The sequence below is a fragment of the Ambystoma mexicanum genome, chromosome 7p (genome assembly GCF_040938575.1).
Source record: "Ambystoma mexicanum isolate Mex_15411 chromosome 7p, UKY_AmexF1_1, whole genome shotgun sequence".
NCBI lineage: Eukaryota > Metazoa > Chordata > Amphibia > Caudata > Ambystomatidae > Ambystoma > Ambystoma mexicanum.
The window spans coordinates 742,822,519-742,845,313 of NC_090939.1; the positions used below are offsets into that span (position 1 = coordinate 742,822,519).

Consider the following 22,795-nt stretch of genomic DNA (forward strand, 5'->3'; position numbering starts at 1 on the left):
ATGGGAAGGCCTGGATGGGAGACTGACCAGGGTGTCCTTCTTGAGATTCTTCTTATCAGTGTTATTGAAAAGAGTAGGATAGGAGATAGAAGAGCAGTTAGAGAAGACAGGGGGAAATTGAGAACACTGTGGTGGGTGTGATAGAGGGAAGAGAAGGAAACACTGCAGAGCTATGCCCCACAGGGTGCACAAGGAGGGATGTGATGTTTTCATATGACCCGTGGACCATCACGGCGTTTGTACATAAAAGGGAATAAATATGGGCAAAAGCCCGGAAAGCGCACTTTGTAGCTACCAGCGGCATAGCACTTTGAGAGCCTCCATATTTAGAACCTGCGGGGCCTGCTGATCACCCAACCCACGATGCCCAATGTAGGATGGCTATCCCTTTGTGACATTTTATATTGCCCGAATTATTTTTACTTTATCCCTGATGAAATGAAGGATGAAGTAACTCTTGCTAAAGCCAACGGTCGGTCAAAACACACGTTCTCTCTTTGTGCCGCCAAGTCTTCTTCAAAAAACCCACAAACACTGTGCAAGATGCCCCCCTTGTATGCAAAGCAGAACCAAACAACGTACCCACACTGAGGACAGTCCTAATTTGTGTCAATTATTTTAATTGTATCTCCAGAATAATGCAAAAGGAATGTGCTTACATTTTCTTTTTTTAAAGTCACATAAAGAACCAAAGAGAAAGTCTTTATAATACAAAAATGTAATGAACTAAACACACTTTATATTCAAATCACTTTTTACAGAAGTTACATGAAAATATTGAAGAGAAAACAACATTAAACAAAGCATTCACAATATATACATAAATTCACAAAAGAGTGTATTCATTAAAAGCAGTTTGGATAAATTTCAACAACTTAATTGGGGAAAAATCCCAGTAGGAAGCGAATTGTTCCTACAGAGTCAGAGGTACCAGGGTGTATGAACAAAATTACCCTGATAAGTACAGAGAGATATTAGTCAGTCAAATACATTTGTATAGTTATCCTCTTGTATGTAAAGTCACTGTTCTGCTATTCTTGGCCACAGTAACATTCCCCTCTAATAAGGATGAGCGAACCCCTCGCGCAGCTGGTGTACACCATCGACTAGGAACACACGGTCTGCAGCTGCGCTGCAGTGAAAGGCAAGAGTCACCGCCGCCTTCTCCCCTGCACTAAATCAACTCCCTTCACTGCACCGGCTGGTACCAGAGAGGCAGGATGGCTCGGAGGCTCGCATGCCGTGCCTACAGATCAACGTGCAGGGGGCGTGGGCTTGTCCACGGAATTGGGAAACAGGTACCGTACGTGTGTCATTTTGTGTGCGCCTTTGGCAACCCTGATTTCGATTACAAAACAAACTCGAGAGCAAATTGACAGAACAAGGCGCCAATCGACTTGTTTACTACTTTGCAAAACGTAGCAGTGGCTGGGGGTGCTAGCTAGCTGATCCCACCTGAAATTAAACTGGCAGCTAGCATGCCTTGGGGACTGCTGTATCACGTTTACGGCACACCGCGGATGAATGCCTCACACTCGCTGTGTCGGCGGTGTAATCGAAGGCACCTGCATAAGTGCCTGGTTGCAACGCGCGCGCGCGCGTTGTGCTGAACACTCCCGTCCGTTTCTCTTGTATACAAGAGTCAGCGAAGAGCGTTCGCAGGGCTGTGCGCCCACCTCCGAGGCATTCTTGTAAACGCCCGACTCAGTGAGCGGAACGCAGGGCGCAAGGACGTGATGCGGTTGTTACTAAGATGGACGTATGAGGAGGCGGGAGCCGGAATTAGAGGGAAAACAAAGCAGCAGGTGCATCATCACAGGCAAACTGTTTCCGGAATGATGCGAGGCGGTGCTTTGGAGTCAGGCGCGTTTTAAGCGTTTAGTTGCTGGAGATTTGTCATCAAGGATTTAATATCGAGGTTTCCTGTCCTATCTCCAGAGAAATGGAGACATTCTGAAGAACTTTCTCAGAACGTGATATCACACTTAACTGAGTTTGGAACTTAATTGGCAAGGCACAGATAAACTGGTGGGAGGCTTGAACAATAAGGTAGTGTTGAGAGTGAACTATGCATGAATGATTGCAAGAATGAATCAATAAATCACTATGGGCAGGCGCATGCAATAAAACAGGAGCGGAGGCAATATACGTCTGATAGCTTTCTTTATTTCCTCTGACTGCCGCCCGAGGCGGTAACCCCGCATCTAGTACCACGTGGGACGCAACCCACTTTCTACCGCCATAGATAGAGGACTATTCCTCTGAGCATGTGATGGCAATGGAGGTAGGACGTTACATCTTCCCCCCTCTTGAACAAACACTTCGCCTGCGTTTAGTTGGATTCTTCAATCCATCTGAGGGGTCTGCGGATGACTCTCTTGGACGGGCTACGCACCCTTGGGGCTGGTTTTTCCAGGGTGCTGTCGCTTTCACTGTCACTGTCATCCGCGTCCCTTTCTTCTTCATGATAAATAGAGTCTGTGTCCGAGGAGTCACTTCTCGATGTTGTTGATGTGTTGACGGTGGTGTCGGTGTTGTTGAAAGTCTTGAAGAAGGATGAATTTCTGGTGATCGTGCCATTGGGGCTAGCAGCGGTTATCATTGACCCTTGAATGTGGGTCACTCTCATGGGCCCTGGCTTGAAAGCAGGCATGTCCTTCGTGACTTGCTTTTGTCGTACTAGTACTTGGTCGCCGATGCAGATGGTGTTGGGTCGTGCATTTCTTCGGACGTCTGTGTACTTCTTCATCTTATCCTTGCTTTCTTGGTCTTTGCTCCTGGCCTTCTTTGTGTGTGAGGACTCGTCCCTCCTTTGCACAAGATGGGGAAGTCGTGTCTTGATGACACGTCCGAACATTAGCATTGATGGACATTCACCAGTTGAGCTGTGCGGTGTATTCCGATACTCTCGTAGTAAGGTGCAGATGGCTTGCATGAACGATCCATTGGTAATGGAGCAGATTTGTAGGGTGCGTTTAAGGTTTCCCATGAAACGTTCTACCATTCCATTTGCCTGGGGCCACAGTGGTGTGACTTTGTGGTGTTGGAAACCTAGATGTTCTGCGAACATGGCGAAGTCGTGGCTCGTGAAAGGAGGTCCATTGTCCGATTTGACTCTGGAGGGTATGCCGTAGTCAGCAAATGTTTTGTCCAGCGCAGGTATGATGGACTGTGCACTGGTCGAGTGAACCAGATGTACTTCTGGGAATCGTGACATTTCATCAATGATCACCAGCACGTATTTTCCGTTTGCCAGCGGGCCAAACATATCTACAGCTACTTCATCCCACACTTTCAGTGGCATCTCCGAGGTTTTGAGTGGCTCGGGAAACGTGCGCGGTGCCACCGCCTGACAGGCTAGGCATTTTCGTAGTAGCTGTTCTACTCGCTCGTCTATGGATGGGAACCATACCTTGGTTCTCAGTTGCCTCTTGGTCGACACCATTCCCCTGTGTCCGGCATGAGCGATGTCTAGTACCTGATCTTGCAGGGTTTTGGGGACGACTATTTTGTTTTCTTTTAGTAATAGGCCTTCCGGTGATGTGGATAGCGTGTGACGAATTAGTTTGAATGTGCGGAAGTGTTGTTCCTCTTCCGTAGACAAAGACGATGCTCCTTTCGTGTTGACCTGCCATTGGTTTGATTTGAGGCAGGTTTGTACTATCTGGAGTAGCTTGTCCTTTTGGGTCTCTTCGAGCAGTTGTGTTGTGGTGATGTATTTAGGCAGCACGCTGCTGATCAGGTATCTTAGATATTGATTTGCTTTGTGTGATTGGCGCTCGTCGTGAGCTGGGAGCGGGTAACGTGATAGAAAGTCGGCAGGGTTGTTGTCTTTGCCTGGTCGATGTATTATCTTGAATGAATACTCTTGTAGTCTTAGACCCCATCTGGCGATTCGGGGTGGCATTCTCGCGGTCGGCTTCCCATAGATGGTGGTGAGGGCCTGGTGATCTGTAATTATGGTGAATGGTCGTCCATACAGAAATAAGTGATAGTGCTCACATGCCCACACTACCGCTAAGCTCTCCTTTTCCGGTTGAGAGTATGCGCATTCTGTCTTGGAGAGGCTGCGGCTGGCATAGGCTACAATTCTTCTTGGTGAGTCAGGGGGTGCACCACGCCTGGATTGTGCCAGGATTGCTCCTAGTCCAACTGGGCTCGCATCTACCGTGAGTTCTGTGTCGAAGTCAGGGTCGTAGTAAGCCATGCAGGAGGCTGTTGCAATTCTCTTCTTGATTTCTTGGAATGCTTCTTCGCAGGCATTTGACCACTGGAATTCCTGATGTTTCCCGGTTAGGAGTCGAAGAGGCGTGCTTACTGAGGCGAAATCCTGTATATATCGGGTGCAGTAGCTCGCCATTCCCAGGAAGGAGCGTACTGCTGAAACTGACGTGGGCGTGGGTGTCTCAACAAGTGCTTGCACCTTTTCCGGGTCTGGTTTTAGGCCATCCTTTGAGAAGATGTGTCCAAAGAATTTGAGCGTGGATTTGCTGATTTCGCATTTGTCCGGGTTGAGTGTGAGGTGGGCATTTTCCAGCGCCATGCAGACTCTCCTCAGAGTGTCATCATGACTTTCTTGTGTGATGCCGAAGATCAAGATATCATCCGAGTAATTTAGACAGTTGGGAATGTGTTTTATCACTTGATGTATCTCATTTTGGAATATTTCGGCGGCCGACGATACTCCAAAGCTGAGTCTTTTGTATCTGAACAGACCTACATGCGTTGAAAAGGTGGTGATATACCTCGAGGTAGGGTGTAGTTCTAGCTGATGGTATCCCTTATTCAGGTCTAGCTTAGAGAACACTTTGGATCCATGCAGTAAGTGCATCATATCAGTCATTCTTGGGGCCAGATGTCGTTCTCGCTCTATGGCTACGTTGGGGGCCCTCATGTCCACGCAAATGCGGATGCTATCCTTGTTGTCTTTCTTCGGCACGGGTACGATGGGAGATACCCAGGGAGTTGGTCCCGATGCTGGCTCTATGATGTCCTGCTGCAATAATGATTGAATCTCGTCCTCCACGTGTCTTTGTATGTTTAGTGGTATGCCTCTGTAGTGTTGTGCTGTCGGGGTTATTTGAGGATTGATATGTAGCTTTACTTGTTTGTCCTTTAATTTGCCTAACCCTTTGAACAAAGAGGGAAACATTTGTTTTATCATGTCTTTGGGGCTGGTAGTGTAAGCCGACATTATTTGATACATGATTTGGATGAGTCCCATTTGAATTGCAGATTTGAAACTCAAGATGATGCCGCCTGGTACGTCTCCTTTTATGACGTATATTTTGATTTTCTGACTCTTGTCTTTGTACTGACAGTGTGCCATGAACATTCCTTGACAATTGAGAGGCGTGTTTGAGCCGTAAGAGTATATTAATGTGTCTGATTCCTTTAGTGACTTCTTGTGGTTGAGTCTTGTGTAGGTCTCATCATTTATGACATTAACTGTTGCCCCTGTGTCAATCAGGAATTCTCTGTTTTGTCCGTTTAATTGTAGTAGCAGCGTGGGACTGTATTCCGTGGCTATGCTGTTTCCAATTGCGTGCACATATCCCCTTTTCCTGTCCCCACTGGATGAGGATGAATGTGAGTCTCGCCTTCTGAGAGGCGAACTTTCTAGGTGTCTGATCTTTTGTCTGGAGTGTCTCCTGCTCGCGTATTCTCTTCTTTCTTCCCGCCTTCTCCCCTCCCGTGGCGTGTCACGGGATGAGCTTTGAGATGAGTGTCTGGATCTTGTGGGTGATTGTCTCCTGCGAGATCTCGGGCTTTCTTTAGCTGGAAATCGGTCTGACCTCCTCGCATCCCGGTGCACTTCGGTGGATGGAAAGAAATTTATGTTTCTGCATACGGATTGGAAATGGTTTTCACCTCCGCACTTGTCACAGTTGTGTCCTATGGCAGGACATGGGCCGACGTGAGGATATTTGAAACCGCACCTATAGCATTTCTTTTGTTCAGTGGGACGTGGTGCTTCTTTGGATGTTCTGATGGGGCATATTGATGCCGTGGAGGCAGACTGGGTGATTTTGATGTTGTCCAGTGATTCAGTCTGCTGCATGAGAGCAGCGTCCGCTCGAGCAAGTTGTAGTATCTCTTCTAATGTCCTGCTCTTTTGCAATAATTTCTTCCTGAATTCTTGAGATGCACAACCGGCAATGGTTTGAGACTTTATTGCTTCTTCCGTTGAATATCTATCGAAATCACAATATTTCGCTCTTTTTCTAAGACGCATTACAAAGCTGTCCATGTTTTCGCTGCTGTCCTGTGTGGAGGTGTGGAAAATATGACGTTCATAGTCGACATTTCGCAGGGGTGCGAAGTAGGCATTCAAAGCATCGATGATACCTTGGAAGGTGTCTGTGGTGGATTCAGGCATTTCGAAAACGATGTCACGTACCACTGGTCCTAGAGAGTGGAGTAGGATACCTCTAAGTCGGCGCTCCTCCCTTACCCCTGACGCATCTATGTAGACATGCAGTTCTTTGAGCCATCTGGCCCATCTGGGAGCAAGGCTACTTGTGTCCGACATGTCAAAAGGCGGCACAGCCAGTAGTTGTAGCGATTCTGAGCCACAATCGTCTTTGTGAGTGGCTTGACGGGGCGTGGAACTGGAGGAGGGGCTCAGAATACTTCTGTCCGAGTTGTCTTCCGACATGTTTGCTTCTTATCCCTGCGCAGATAACGTCTTGGAGGCTTGCCGTGCAGTTTCCAGCCCTCGCGTGCTATGGGATGATCGCACACGTGGTGGGCCTTTGATGCTGGTGCGTTGCGTAATAATGACGAGCGCGATGTAGCTTCGCGCGTGCTGGGCCTGGATGCGCGTGCTGGGCCTGGACGTAGGCCTGGGCCTGGACGTAGGCCTGAGACAGAACGGCAGTAAAGCGTGATGCAATTCCGCACGCGTGCTGTGCTTGATGGGGCCAGAACGGCATACGCGTGCTCTTTCAGCTGAGTACCGCGTGTGATACGCGGCGCGCGTGACACGTAGATCGGCAGCGCCGTGCCGGCAATGAATGGCTATCTAGGAGTCGGGGGCTCTTACTTGACGGCGATGGAGTGCCGCGTGCTTCGTGAACGGCTCCGGAGCAGTAGAGTAGGCGGCTGAAGTCCCGGAGTCTCGAGCTGACGGCTGGCCGGACTTTCATGCGTGGTCCGGTACCGGATTACAGAAACCTCGTCGCCATTGTTGAGAGTGAACTATGCATGAATGATTGCAAGAATGAATCAATAAATCACTATGGGCAGGCGCATGCAATAAAACAGGAGCGGAGGCAATATACGTCTGATAGCTTTCTTTATTTCCTCTGACTGCCGCCCGAGGCGGTAACCCCGCCTCTAGTACCACGTGGGACGCAACCCACTTTCTACCGCCATAGATAGAGGACTATTCCTCTGAGCATGTGATGGCAATGGAGGTAGGACGTTACAGGTAGCAACATCTTAATTCCTCACTATAAATTTTTGGCTACAAATTCCCGAACGCACAGAAAATAACAATACACGACGGCTCCTAAATGGAACGAACATGGTCTGATTACTCACTATTAAGGCGAATTACTCCAGGTCCTGCTCTTCCTTAACACATTGCTCTCAAGGTCCCAACCTCCATGCCAGCAACCCATTCTACCTTTTCTTTTTGTCTATATGTCCCACGCTCTCCCATGAGAGCATAACTTTCTCAGCCACCACCTTCATGCATCAGTTTAATGCAACCTAAAAAATCAAAACCCATTTCACACCGCTCCAGCGTGGGTGAGGCGGTTTGTGAGTTCTGTGATTAAGAGTAGGTGTGTCAGTATGCCATCTGGTGTGGAGGTATAGCTTGAGCATTTTAAATTTTTATTAATTGAAAAGATGTGGGTAATTCTGTTTCTGAAAGTGAGGTCTGCATCTGACCCCCTTTCCAAAATGCTCCATGCCAAAATAATAGTACAATGATGTGCCTCTGCTGTGGTAGTCTCCTGACACTCCATCAACAGCTCCATGGTGCCAGGAAGGTAGGTTTAGTGGTCACATATGCATTCCTGGCAGCTGCTGGAACAGAAAGTTTCAGCAGGCATAGAGGGCTTCCTAATTGTCTGCACCTCTCAATCAAACATAATTGTGTATCATAGTCCGTATTGACATGTTAAACTGTAAAAAATAAACTATGCCAGGTTGTAGCATTGTGGCTACTGAGGTCACGCGCTGAGGTCAAACTGCAGATCCCAACTTCCATTATTTGCTCAAAAGGGTTTCTTACTGAATCACAAAAAGACATGTTTCAAATATAAAATTCAGGACGTACTTATGTTCCCATAATACTCTATGCTTTTATACTAACCCCTGTCACAAATGCTGTGTTTGAAATGTTTGTATTAGCAGTGAAGTGTAACACTCATCTGTTTTTTTTGTATTTTTTCAGTATTGTTTACTAATGTTTTATGTTGGTTGGTTAAGCCGTTCTTCCAAGGCTTTCAATGCACACTGTAAAATAAATACAAATTTGTTGATGAACAAATAAGTGACATGAGCCGAAATGGGTTAATATTTTCTCTTGAGCTGGAGGCACTAGTGACAGCTAATAGGTTTGCAATTCAGACAGTGTGAGCATTTGTGTGTATTCTAAACTAAGGGTTGGGTAACCATTCTCCCACAGAAAGATATTTGTTAAAACTCTTCCACACTTGAGTCTGGTCCCTCGATAAAAAATAAATAAGTGAAAGTACCCAACAGATGCACTTTTATGCAAACCGCCAGGATTGGGTCCTATGAAAAGATACTGTACTGCATATCCTGGCATGGTACTGTGCCCCTCGACACCGCCCCATTCTCCCCACGGCCCACCCCCAAGGATCAGAGGATTCCCCAAACACATTTTTCCCATTTCCAGCAGTGCATAGTGGTAAAGTGGTGGGTGATGGCAGTTTTGCCTGTGTTTACCCATTAATTTTCCACTACGTGTTGGAAACAATTAAAATAGCTACTAAATGCCCCTTTGCCCAAAGGTGCAAGCAGACGTGGTCATATCAATGCAATTTAGGTTTCAAAAACGAAATGACCATATACCATTTTTGATCAACACTTTTCTACAATGTATATATTGTTAAATTGGTTTATCATGTGACTTGTGCACTTTTAAAGTCATCTGTATAAATTGAGTATTATTTTAGGTTTTTAAATCCAACGTATATTTGTACCAGCTTGAGCTGGGAAGGTATGTGATGAAGTACCCACATTTCAGGCTAGTTTCAATTTCTGGTGCAGAGGAGCAGACGCAAACGTTACTGATAGACCCCACCCCCTCACCTCCGACCTATTGGATGAACAACAGGAATACACTGCATGAAACCAGGTATTATTCCAATGCTGCATCGAGTATATGAGAGACGTTATGCACTCAGACAACCGTACCGAATGTATCCAAGAACCAATGTGGCCTGCAGGAGATTTGCAGACACCACTGAATATTCAAGAGCTGTAAAGGGAATCTGATAAGTGTAAAGTGATGTCATAAGGAGAAAACACGATGACACACTAAAACAATATAAGAATACTGAAGGACGTAACTGAAGAAGCAAAGTAAGCATGTGTACGAGTGAGAAGAAACCATATATACAAAGAAAAGATGAGTAGCCAGATGAATAGTAAATGTATATACGCAGAAACGCAAGGTAGATGAGTCGCCTCGAAGCTTGCTGCAGTAGAAAATATAACATGGGTCAAGTGGCCTTGTTGAAAAGATGGACACCGACTCTGAATAAAAGTAAGCGAGAAGCTTGAAGGAGAGAGACCAGAGCTGCAGAGCTCACAGATGCTGAAAATACAAATTTGTGAATGAACAAAGGATAGCTACTGGCCAGAGATCAAGGATGCCACAGTAAGAAGCAAATTGCAGAGTACAAAGGGAGTCAACAAGGATAAGTGATGTATGACGGACATATTTCTCTTAGATTAAGTAAATAAGCGAACATTTACGAATGCCCACTATTGACAATACAGAAAGCATATGTGAGACGGAGCAACCGAGTCTCCATAGGTCGAAAAAGGTAATGACACCCAAGATATTTGAATCAAATAGCGCTAAATAGAAAGGCGAAATGGACAAAATCATGGTGTCCTCACACGTGATTCAAGACTCGAAAACAAGGCCTATTCATTAGGCTATAATTGAAGATAGCGATGTACCTATACTCCCTTAAAACCTCCAGAGAAGAGAACATGCAGCAAGGTCAAGTACAAAGAAGAGGCCTTCGCTGAAGGCTTGACTGATGAGAGATGGTAGACTAATTGGGCAAGTGGGCAGTAGTCTGACGTTGTTCTCTGCACCTGGGTTTCGTTTTGCTTACATGCTGCTAATGAGCCGAATGTGCAAGGTTGGCAGAGAATGCCAACCAATCATAAGGGCCTATGTAATGGTGAACATACAATGTTGCAGGGGCCAATCCGCTGCTGTCATGCTGCTATAATCTGTATTATACGTAGTTTTAGGAGAGTCCAAGGTATGTATGCTAGAAGAGGGGCAGCCAATGATGTTTACTAACACTTATAGAAGTTATAAGTAGATATGTTCCCCTAACCAATCCCTCTGATAGGTTTTATTATTTGCCACGTAGGATGACGTCATAGCTGATGTACATTGAAGTATAAAGCCTTTTACTGAACTAAAATGTATTGAGAGTGCGTGGACTACGATTTGTTGTATTTTGCCATATTCTTAAAGTCTGTCTGGTCATTTTGGTCCATGGTATTGGTAATTCCATTCTGCGCATAAAAGCATTCAAAAGTGCTACTGCACGTTTGGTAGCGGTGCGGATGGTTCAGATCCAGATCCTCAAATTCTTGATGTGTTCCACTTTAGCCGGAAGACTCGAGAGTTTCCTGCGGATAGCAGTGCTACAACACGTGTGACCTGAGATGGTTAGCAGGCGCCCCTTTGAAGAAATTCCTATCCGGTCCCTGCTAACGCCCCGCCGTAGACTGAAGGCAAAGTGGTTGATTAGGGAAGAGTCGATACCGAAGGCCTCGTGCTGAATAACGGATGTAATTGGAACCATCGAAAGTGGCAAATAAGATGGGAAGGGTCGTATTGTGTGTGTATATATATATATATATATATATATATATAAATGAGAGGGAGAACGTAACAGGATTTATTAGGGAAAAGGAGATACCTCGATACATTTTCTCAAGCATGGTGAAGGGACCGCACCAAACTCCGGAAACAGAGTATTATTTAAAGGATTCCTATGGTTACAGCCAAAGAAGTGTGCGTGACACACTCCAAAATGGAGGAAAATAAAGATGAGATATGTCTATCGGGAGACTAGGACAAGAAGATTGTAGAAAAAGTGTGCACGCGTGTTTTGGGGATTTTGAAAAAACTGTCCGTGTAAAAAATGGGAAAAATGTGCTGGGGAATCCTCTGATCCTTGGGAGTGGGCCGTGGGGAGAATGGGTCATTTTTTTGGGAATAGGCTTCGATTGATGGTGCTGGCCTGAAGTGATTGTTGAAGTTTTATTAAATAAATAATAAACTATAAAAACACAGTAAGTATTGAGAGTTAAAAACGACTTGTCATTATGGGGCACACTCCCCTTTTTCATCTATGCAGGACAATTCCAAGATACACATATAAGATTAAGTGTGATATTTGGTGCAGAGTGGGTAAAAGGCATGACTAATCAAACACTTATGACGTTGCCTCAAGAAGGCAGTGCTGCGATACATGACAACATACTTGCATGCTACATGTACAGGGAAGAAGCTATAGAAAAGGTTAGCTGTTTTAGAACTATGGAAGATGTATCAAAGTGAGATAGAAAACCCACCTGAGAAGGAGGGGGTGCTTAGTCAGCATAAAGTGGAGGACATAACGTCTTCAGCTCCTCTTTCTCCCCCTAAAAATGATAGCACAACGGAAGACAAACTGGGAATCTATCCTTTAAAGGAATTAAAAGCAGCAGGTGGGTATGTTAATCCAACATATGCACATTCCGCTGACAGGAAGAGAGATCACATACCTACCACCTTTCTAACCGCCTCCGTCCTCACTGCATATCACTTCTGTTGAACTCAATCAACGTTGGGGGCTCACCACCTGCCCCACCATGCTTCCTGCAACCATCTCCATAATTACTGGGGTAAGCCTGGTGTTTTTGGGAAAGCGCACATGGTGCGGCAAAAATTACCGAAAAAAATGCTGTTAATTGACTTTTTGACATTGTGCACGTTATGGATTAACTTTGATGGAGCTTCTTTATGTGTGCCTCTGTCCTCACTGCATATTTGTGCCTTCTTTTGGCAACCTTGGATCCAGCTTCATTGTTCTATGGCCTTCTAGCATGGCCGCATGGAAATCCCATCTTGTCCTGCAGCCTTGGGTTGGCCCTGCTCCCCCCTCCCATTGGTTGCTCTTGAGTGTCTGTGTGCCCCCTCTCCCCCCCATGAGTGCCTGTGTGCCCCCTCTCCCCCCCATGAGTGCCTTTGTGCCCCCTCTCCCCCATGAGTGCCTGTGTGCCCCCTAACCCCTGATGAGTGTCTGTGTACCCCCTCTGCCCCCATGAGTGTCTGTGTGCCCCCTCTCCCCCATGAGTGTCTGTGTGCCCCCTCTCCCCCCCATGAGTGTCTGTGTGCCCCACCCTGCCTTGCCCCCCCTTTTATTGGCTCTGTGTACCCTTGCCCCTCTTATCTGCCTTTCTACCCCCTCCATAAATCCCTCCTCTTCCACCTTCTTCCTACTCCCATCCCACTTATTTCTCCCTCCTCTCAGCCTTCCCCCTCTTAGCACTTGCTCTTATCATCTGTTCCCTTGGCTTTTGATAGCAGCTTGTCTGTCTCCCCTCCTCCCCTCCTTGTTCCTCTCCCTTCTCCCCCCAGCCCTGCTTTTAAATTTGTCACAGACAAATTTGCACAGAAGCGTGTTTTGTTCATCTCCTTCTCCCCGTCATACCCTCCCACCCCTCCTCTTGTATACCTCCTGCACTACATCAATTGTCGTCAGTCATAGTAATATCACTGCTTGCTTTGTTCTCCTTCTTTTCCCTTCCCTCTTGCCTTACTTGTTTCTATGCACTTGCACTATCAGAAATGTCGACAGGCCTATTACGATAGTTATTTTTCACATTCTGTATTGTTTCAAGGACTTTAACTGAATGTAACTGTATTTTCCTATGTTCCTTCCCCCCTTGAAGCGCTTTGAAACACATTGTGTATAGGCGCTCTATAAATAAACAATCAATAGTGAAAATAGCCTGGAATAAAGTAAGAATAACGAACGTAAATATATGTCCACACGCAACGAACATAAAGAGCATGATGAGAGAAAGGACGGATAGAAATAGAGGAGGAAGACAGAAGACCGAAAAGAGAGAAGGACAAAGTAGGAATGACAATAGTACAAAATGAGTGGATGGGAGGAAAGATACTACTTAAATCAGATGGAAAGGGCATTGACGATGTTGAGGAAATAGAAAAGAAGGAAAAGGAATGAGAAAGGGCATACAAGGAAGAGAAAGAAAGAGTTAGGAACAGAGAAGGTATGAAGAACAGAATATAGAGAAAGATAGAAGAGCAGAAATGTGAAGAAATGGAACCCAAATATTGAAAGAAAGTAGGTTGCAAAGAAGGCGAGAGGAAGAAGAGAACAGAGAGCTGAGGAGAAGGGAAGAAGATACGAGAAGGAGAAGGGGACAAAGAGATGACGAAATAGATCATATTGTTAATAGAAGTATAATACCCATTAAAGCACGAGAGCATTGGGAAGAAGAGAGAGGATCACAACAGCCCTGCAGGGAGTTTCAAGGGATACCGAGACTACAGACATGGGCCGATGAGCATGAGGCAGAAGGAATAGGGAAACTGATTGGACATCTATATAGACAGACAATAGAGAATGGTGGTCATGAGGCTATGGGGAGCGTCGCAGGATCTCCACCAAAGGAAACAGGCGACAGATTGGACAACACATTGATTGCTTAGCATAGAACGCTGTCCTTAAGTAGACTAGAGTCCTCATCATATGTTGGGCAGAGCAGTAAAAATGATATGATATGATAGGTTATTTATTTAGACTTGTCTGTCTCCCCTCCTCGTTCCTCTCCCTCCTCCCCCCAGCCCTGCTTTTAAATTTGTCACAGACAAATTTGCACAGAAGCGTGTTTTGTTCATCTCCTTCTCCCCGTCATACCCTCCCACCCCTCGTCTTGTATACCTCCTGCACTACATCAATTGTCGTCAGTCATAGTAATATTACTGCTTGCTTTGTTCTCCTTCTTTTCCCTTCCCTCTTGCCTTACTTGTTTCTATGCACTTGCACTATCAGAAATGTCGACAGGCCTATTACGATAGTTATTTTTCACATTCTGTATTGTTTCAAGGACTTTAACTGAATGTAACTGTATTTTCCTATGTTCCTTCCCCCCTTGAAGCGCTTTGAAACACATTGTGTATAGGCGCTATATAAATAAACAATCAATAGTGAAAATAGCCTGGAATAAAGTAAGAATAACGAACGTAAATATATGTCCACACGCAACGAACATAAAGAGCATGATGAGAGAAAGGACGGATAGAAATAGAGGAGGAAGACAGAAGACCGAAAGGAGAGAAGGACAAAGTAGGAATGACAATAGTACAAAATGAGTGGATGGGAGGACGGATACTACTTAAATCAGATGGAAAGGGCATTGACGATGTTGAGGAAATAGAAAAGAAGGAAAAGGAATGAGAAAGGGCATACAAGGAAGAGAAAGAAAGAGTTAGGAACAGAGAAGGTATGAAGAACAGAATAAAGAGAAAGATAGAAGAGAAGAAATGTGAAGAAATGGAACCCAAATATTGAAAGAAAGTAGGTTGCAAAGAAGGCGAGAGGAAGAAGAGAACAGAGAGCTGAGGAGAAGGGAAGAAGATACGAGAAGGAGAAGGGGACAAAGAGATGACGAAATAGATCATATTGTTAATAGAAGTATAATACCCATTAAAGCACAAGAGCATTGGGAAGAAGAGAGAGGATCACAACAGCCCTGCAGGGAGTTGCAAGGGATACCGAGACTACAGACATGGGCCGATGAGCATGAGGCAGAAGGAATAGGGAAACTGATTGGACATCTATATAGACAGACAATAGAGAATGGTGGTCATGAGGCTATGGGGAGCGTCGCAGGATCTCCACCAAAGGAAACAGGCGACAGATTGGGCAACACATTGATTGCTTAGTATAGAACGCTGTCCTTAAGTAGACTAGAGTCCTCATCATATGTTGGGCAGAGCAGTAAAAATGATATGATATGATAGGTTATTTATAACGTGCTTAATACCCAGAGGTTTCTAAGCGCGGACCCAGGGATCGAACCTGTGTTGCTCTGTGTCGTCTTGCTTCCAAGGCGAGCACGTTGCCGCTGAGCTATCCTCCAGAGATGCAGTGGTAGCAGTATTACGGCCGCATTACTGCTCTGCCCCCAACTATGAGTTGGGTGGTAAGTCACCCAGCTTTTCCTCCAGCATTGAGCTGGAGGTAAATCTGGTGAGTTACTGCCCATTTGCAGCGCTATTACTGTTGCACTATTAGCGCCCACAAGCCTCATTGGGTCCAATGTACTTAATTGGAATGGGGGCCTCACACAACCACCCTCGCAACTCAGGATCTGGCACTAATTGCGCCAGACCGAGTTGTGATAACGCGTTGTTAGTGTCGGGCGGTATACTCTCAACTTATGATGATGCCCTAGATCTTGATGATGAGGAAAGGGATAATAGTCATACCAGTTGGGGTATAATGATGTCAGACGAAGAGAGGGAGGAGAATGAGACAGCACAAAGAGAAGGTGCCTGTGGTTTTTCGATAGATCCAAGCATAGAAAGAGCAATAAAACGGTCAGATTTAGAAGATCTGAAATAAAAAACAACAGAACCTACACCATATTCTGAACAACCACCAGCATGGTCGTATAGTGCAGGGGACATGTCCCCGCCTTATGTAAGCAGAGTAAGATCATTTCCAGGAAGACGACGAAGAAACTAGCCCCACACGAAGTGTAGGGGGATATGATTTTGTACTAGGATTTACACAATTTCTGTTATTAGAGAAAGAGAGAGGGCGACCACAATATATACCGTGGCCAAAAATGGACATAGAAAATGTGAAATGTAAATTACTTTTTATTTTTGTTTATTTTTATTGTAATTCAGTTTGATACAAACTTTTTATTACATTTCATCACACTCAAATGTATCCTTCATACTTACAAATATGTTGACAATCACTTATGTCACTTTTCTCAGTCATTTCCTTATACAGGCACTTATTCAAAGATTGGTTAAGACAAAATCTAAAAGTCAATAACGGCACATATCGCCATTTGGTTATGGCCCAAATGGAAGATCTGCCACCATTCCATCATGTTCAAAGTCTTGGGAGCAAATTTCCATAGATAGCGGCATCTTTCATTTGTCATTGAGTGGCATTTAGTTACCAAGTGCCTTATGGATTCCTCTGCATTGTTACAAAAATGACACTGACTGTCTGTCAATTGAACCATTTTCCTCATGAACAGCATTTTTTTGGTCGGATATAAATTCAGTCTCAAACGTAAAAATTGATCTCTATGATATCAACTGGGGAATGTGTCCAAAGTATTTCATGGTATATTTCATTGCTCTGGATTCACCCATTAGATCCAATGATGATTTGTAGTTCCTTCTTTTATTATAGGTCTCGATCCAGTCTCTATTAAATCTTTTTTTTTTTTTTACACACATGGGTTCTCTCTTAAAGCTTTGATGGATATATCCAAGTGTTTCAGTTGAACTAAACACTTCATGAACCAAGTTTTTATCAGTCCCTGATATTCCCCTGATGGTGGGAGAAATATCTGGTATGGTTTCACTGATGATTGCATCAATATTTTTCACAGTAATGTCTTCCATAGGACTATAGATTGGAGGGATTGTAGCCCCAACCCGTAGCGAACTGCTACCGTTGGCACACATGTTGGTAGCCATAACACCTTTCTCCAAAATTGCCCTTCGAAAGCATTCGAAATGGCTCAGTTTAAATTAGCCCTGATTCACTGCCAAAAGTTATTGATGAAGATACTTTCTGGATATAAAAAAGGATCACTGGCTTCATAGTGAATTTCCCATACTTTGCATCTTTTTCCCTGTAGTACTAACGTTTTCCATCTTTACTTTCATCTGTTGGATCCAAGCCCATTCTCTAATTGATTTATTAAAGAGAACTCCCAAATAAGAGATGGCCTCTGTTATTTCTATTCGCTCCTTTCCTGCCTTCCAACCAAATATTCGTCCTTTTTCCATTGATTTTCATAGAATGTCATGATTTTTGATTTATTTGCATTTAAACAAGATCATTTTTATTTAGATACTCCTGTAGATGATTTATTTGATGTTGCAAACCGATTTCAGTCATGTCTTTTAACATCAAATCATCTGCGTAAATTATCCAAGACGCTATGTGACCGTTTACTCTTGGTGGAAATATATTTGTGTTCTGGGATGCCAGTGGGAGGTCGGCTATGTATAACTTCAAGATCTGTGCGGCTAGGGGACAGCCCTGTATCACTCCTTTTTCTGTTCTTACGTTTTCTGTCAATTCGCCCTCTGCATTAAGTTGTATTTATATTGTTGTATCTGTGTGTAAGGAAATGATAGCCTGCAAAATGGCCTTCTGTGCACTTCCATGTCCTAAGTTTCTTCCACATTTTCCATTGATTTATGCTGTCAAATGCTTGGCACAGATCTATGAAGGTGAGAAATAAGGTGTATTTTGATCTCAGAGTTTCAGGCTTTAGCACATTTAGGAGGAACAGATTTAAGTCAGTGCCTACTCCTTTAGTAAAGCCAGTTTGTCTTACATCAATAATTCCCGATTCTTCTGCCCAGTTTAATAGATGTTTTTGAAAAAATGACACAAACCGCTTTCCGATTACGTCTAGCAGTGCAATCGGACGGTAGTTCCTAGGGCTAGCCCTGGCCCCATTTTAAAAAATGGGGACCACTATCGCTGATTTTCCAGGACGATGGAAGTTTTTTAAACTTTGAGATTTGATGGAATAAGACTTCTCAGTCACCAATGTTTTGTTTTAACATGTTTGTAATTCTGTCGGGCCAGATGATCCTGAATTTTTTAGTTTTTGAATAACTTTTTGGTCTTTTTGTATGTTGAAGTCCCAGGTGACTACCATATCTTCCCACATTTCAATAGCTTCCTCCTTTGGTTTGGAGAAGGCCGCGTTTAACCCACTTTTTTGCACTTATGCTGTTACTCAGTGCGCCTTTTTGACTTAGTGTGCCTTCATTGATTATCGCCCATGTTTCTCCTGAATTGAGTTTGTAAATGGATTTTAGCATTCTTTCCGCCTGCTCTTGATCCTGCAGCGTCCTAAATGCAATAACCCAATTTCAATATTGTTGCTTTCTTTTTTTATGAGCAGTTCACTATTTTGAAATGAGGCCTTCTTGATCTTCTTAATATCTCTTCAGAGAATTTTCTTTTTTGCGCTACAATCTCTAGACTATGTACATGCTTCAGTTTTTGAAAGGGCCTTTTGAACCCTACATTTATACATTTCGAACAATGAGGCATAGTTTGAGTCTTGTGTTTTTTCCTCATATTTGTTACAAAGAACTTCAGGGCATCTGCCCTTGGCTTCTCCCATCTCACATTCAAGGTATCATGTTCACTATTCACAGTTTTAATGACTTTCAGCTCAATTATGGTGTGTAACAAGTTCTTTGAAGACCAAATGAAATCCAATGTTGCTTGAAGGTTGTTTTGGTGCCATGTGGGTCTTGCGGGTATATTTCCTCTAGTCTGACCAATTTCTAGTTTTCAGTGCTTTGGCCTATCTCCTTCCTCGTTCTTTACTTGAGTTGCTCGGGTCTGACAGTTTGTTTATGTGTTTTCTTTCCGCTTCTATGCATGTTACATTTATGTCACCACATAGTATGATGTCAGGATTATTAAAAGTTATCAGACTGCCATCAATCAAGTCCGTCACTGATTCAATCAACCTGTAAATTACCGAGTTTGACTACAGGTGCAGGGAAATGGATGTATGAGTTGGAGAGAATGACAGCAGGAATAACGTTAGTAGTGGGTGAATTAAAAGGCTTACTGGCAGCTATTCTAGGGGAGAGAGCAGACAACATTTGGAGATGAGCAAAGTATGCAAGAGTAACTTAACAGAACACAACACATGATGGAACGCCATTTAATAACTGCAGGACAGACATATGGAGGGCGCTTAGAGTACAGTATCCTGACACATCAGACATGGGTGCGATTATGACAAGGAAAATGAAAGAGGACGAAGATCCTGTTGCTTTTAGTCAGACGATTCAGGAACGTTGGTGCCTCGAGACGAGAGAACAGGGATAAAACAGTGGCATTATTTTATCATATTTTATGTTGTGGACTGCCCGAGCCAGTGCAACGGCAGATAAAGAAACAGGTAGGGATGGAAGCAAAGCCATGGCCAGAAATACATTTGACCATTATATATCATTGCCGACTATTGCAAGAGAAAAATAAGAACAAAGCTGACAATAGAAAGCAGGAGGAAGTAAACTTAGTACAGAAAACATTGTCAACCTTCGCTATAGAAGGAGCAGTATTGACAAGTGGTGAAGGCGTTACTACACAAGAATACGGTGAGTACAGCAAAGCAATGTAGTGCACCCTATGGATCAGAGTGGGTGCAGTGCTTGGCCATGAGGTGAAGGGAATGGACCTAGAGGACAAGGTGGATTTCAAAACCCTCAAGGGGGAGGAGGATTTAATGGGGGACAGCCACAATAATGCTGGAATTGTGGGAGAACAGGACATATAGCCGAAACGTGTAGAAGTAGAGGAAGAGGCATGTAACAGAACTGGCTGGCAAGCTCCAAGAGGTGGGGATGGGCTATTCTCCACAGTATAATACAGAATCACAGGAATATTATGCCCAAGATCACACACAGTATCAGATAGGCGTGCCACAAATACAGCAAGCACAGCAGATCCCACAGCAAATGCAGTCGCCACTGGGACAACCACAGCACAACAAACACACGCACAACAGCCACAGTATGAACTGGTGCAACAAGCAACAGTGCTACAATGGAAGGTGAATATAGGAATCCCACAGGTGTCCACCCCCAGGATAGGGAGTGTGACAGTAGTGGGATGGAATCCTTTCACAGGTACCAGGATGAATTTATATCCACAATAGTTCCACCCACAGAGCGACCTGATGTGTTCAGTACTATCTGTGACACCAGACCCACCAGAGGAACCAAGGGTTAGGGTAACGATAGGAGGCAAGACATTTTTGTTCCTCGTGGATACAGAAGCAACTTGTTCCTGTGTTCGAGAGGGAAAATACTCAATGTCTGCCATTGCCATGAATGCGCAGGGATTATCTGGGGCCACAAGTTTGGGTCCTTTTACTGACAAATTACCACTTTCTATAGGTGAATATGATGTGTCAATGCCACTATTATATTCCTGGTAGACACCAGTTAACATATTAGGACGTGACTTGATGACAAAGTGACATATGATGATATCCTTTACTGAGAAAGGGACAGTGGGCCTCATCGCGAGTTGGACTTGAGTCCTTAAATGTGGCGGTAGCAATATCACTGCTGCATTTAAAGGTTGGTCTAATCACAAGCTGGGGGATAATTGTTGTTTTACCACCAACTTTTTGCTGGAGGTAAAAATGTCCACTTACCGCCTGTTTTTGGCCGTTTTTATGGTGCTATTATCGCTGGGTGTGCGTGGAGGTTTATTCAGGATCTCCACCCCTTAAACAATATTGTTGAATACATTTAAAGAATGCCTGCTTTTCAATTCCCCTGCATGAAGACTCACAGGATTTGACTTAATTTTCATATAGAAACCAACGCCTGAAACATACAAGACTGCCTCAGGGGTACTGTGAGACCCCATACATCTTTAATAGAGACCTTCAGATGCACCTAGGTAACATACAACTTGAGTGCATGATAATTCAGTACGTAGATGACATATAAACGACAATACTAGCGGAAAAAGAATAAACAGTAGACAAAGAAAAATTACAATATTGTCAGGAAGAGGTCCAGTACATAGGACAGCTTATCTCTCAACAGAGGAGAAAAGTGACACCTGAGAGAGCAGAAGCAATAATGAAAACTTCAAAACCTGAGACAATAAGGGAAATGCAACCATTTCTCAGCCTATGTAATTATTGTAGGGCCTGGGTTTTTGACTATAGTACATATATTTGACCACTTCTAAAAGGACTCAAGGAAGGGCAGATAAACAAAAGTAAGCTACATGGACAGATAACATGATTGATGGATTCGAAAGAATTGAAAGGGCGATTTGAACAGCCCCTGCATTAGGAATATCAGACTATATAATGAAGAGTTTTATTTATTCTCACATTCAAATGGAGAAGTGATGATAGCAGTACTTACACAGAAGATGACATTAGAACATGGACATAAACCACTTACTATAGTGGGATTTTATACCCGTAATGAAAGGATGTTATCCTTGTGAACAAGCATTAGCAGTTGCTGGTTTCAAAATCGAGAAAGCTAAAAGTATTACAATGGGATGCTCAATAACATTATTTGTCGAGCACTCCCTGTTTGCCATTTCAGAGAAACCCAAAAGTACATTGACTACACAAAGAGCATCTGGATACAAAGTGATTTTTTTCGAATCCAGCAATCAAAATTGTTAGATGCAGAATATTGAATCCAGCAACAGTTATAGCAGAGCCAGTATAAAAGGAGAACTATGTACATGGCTGACAATGTATACTGAATTTTATGATGATATTTCCCATATCAGAAAAAAATGCTCTTGGAGGGGGGAAGTTGCCTTTATTGATGGTTCTTCTAAAATTGATCAAATGACTGCTAAAAGGCATACTGGGATGTTAGTAGTGAAGTTGAAAAAGAATGGTGAATTTGAGGTAGTGACTAGTGTGAGATTTCCTTCACATTGTTGAGTGCAGGCTGCATAATTAGTGGCGCTCATCGCTGCGCTTCAGCGATTTGAAGATGAGGAAGTGACAGTGTATTCTGACTCTGCCTACATGACGGCAACTGTACACGCAAGGTTGTCACGTTGGAAACAGGGGGCAGGGGTTTCTCCGGGTATTTGACACTCTTATGCAGCATGCGTCTCTATTGGGCAAGCCCATTAAAGTACTAAAGCTACCATTGGCAATTGCCGTCATGAAATACACAGCCCATACTAAAGGGGCAGACTTGATTTCTCACTGTAACAAAGCCGCAGATGTAGAGGCCAAAAGAGCAGCATATTTCACAAATATTTCTGAATATTTAGAATTGGAGGATGTTAAGCAAAGATCAGAATGATGCATGCTAATGCAGGAGGGTTTTAATATGTTGTCCATTGTACAGTTAATTGAGCTGCAAGATTGAGCTCCACAGGAAGAGCATGATTTATGGAAGAGAGGGGGGTGTTCTTTATCCCCCACTGAGACTATATGGAGACAGGACAGTACTGGAAATTCAGTTATGCCTCTAGCATTATTAAAGGTGGCAATGGAGCAGCTTCACTACCCCACACACACCACCAGAGATAGTCTTGCTGCAATGATCGCAGAAGACTGGCTTACACCAAATTTGTTAGAACATGTTGCACAGTTTATTGTAAATTACATGGTGTGCCAGAAATTCACAGCATGGCACACCTTGCAAACAGTGAGAGCAGCAATCCCTAGACCCAATGGTCTGTTTCTGCATATCGATTATGTGGATATGTAACAAGTCTGTAACGGTTACAGG

At 43.9% G+C, this 22,795-nt stretch overlaps 1 protein-coding gene across 2 annotated transcripts in view; it reads left to right on the forward strand.

Annotated features, from left to right (window-relative positions):
• The first annotated feature begins 1,108 nt into the window (after positions 1-1,108).
• PPEF1 (protein phosphatase with EF-hand domain 1) overlaps positions 1,109-22,795 on the forward strand; it is a 587,279-nt gene continuing 565,592 nt past the window's right edge. The window contains exon 1 of one of the 2 annotated variants that reach the window (XM_069636856.1): positions 1,109-1,298. The gene's annotated coding sequence lies outside the window, so the exon portion shown is untranslated. The remainder of the gene's footprint in view (positions 1,299-22,795) is intronic. The other variant, XM_069636855.1, reaches the window with a different exon arrangement.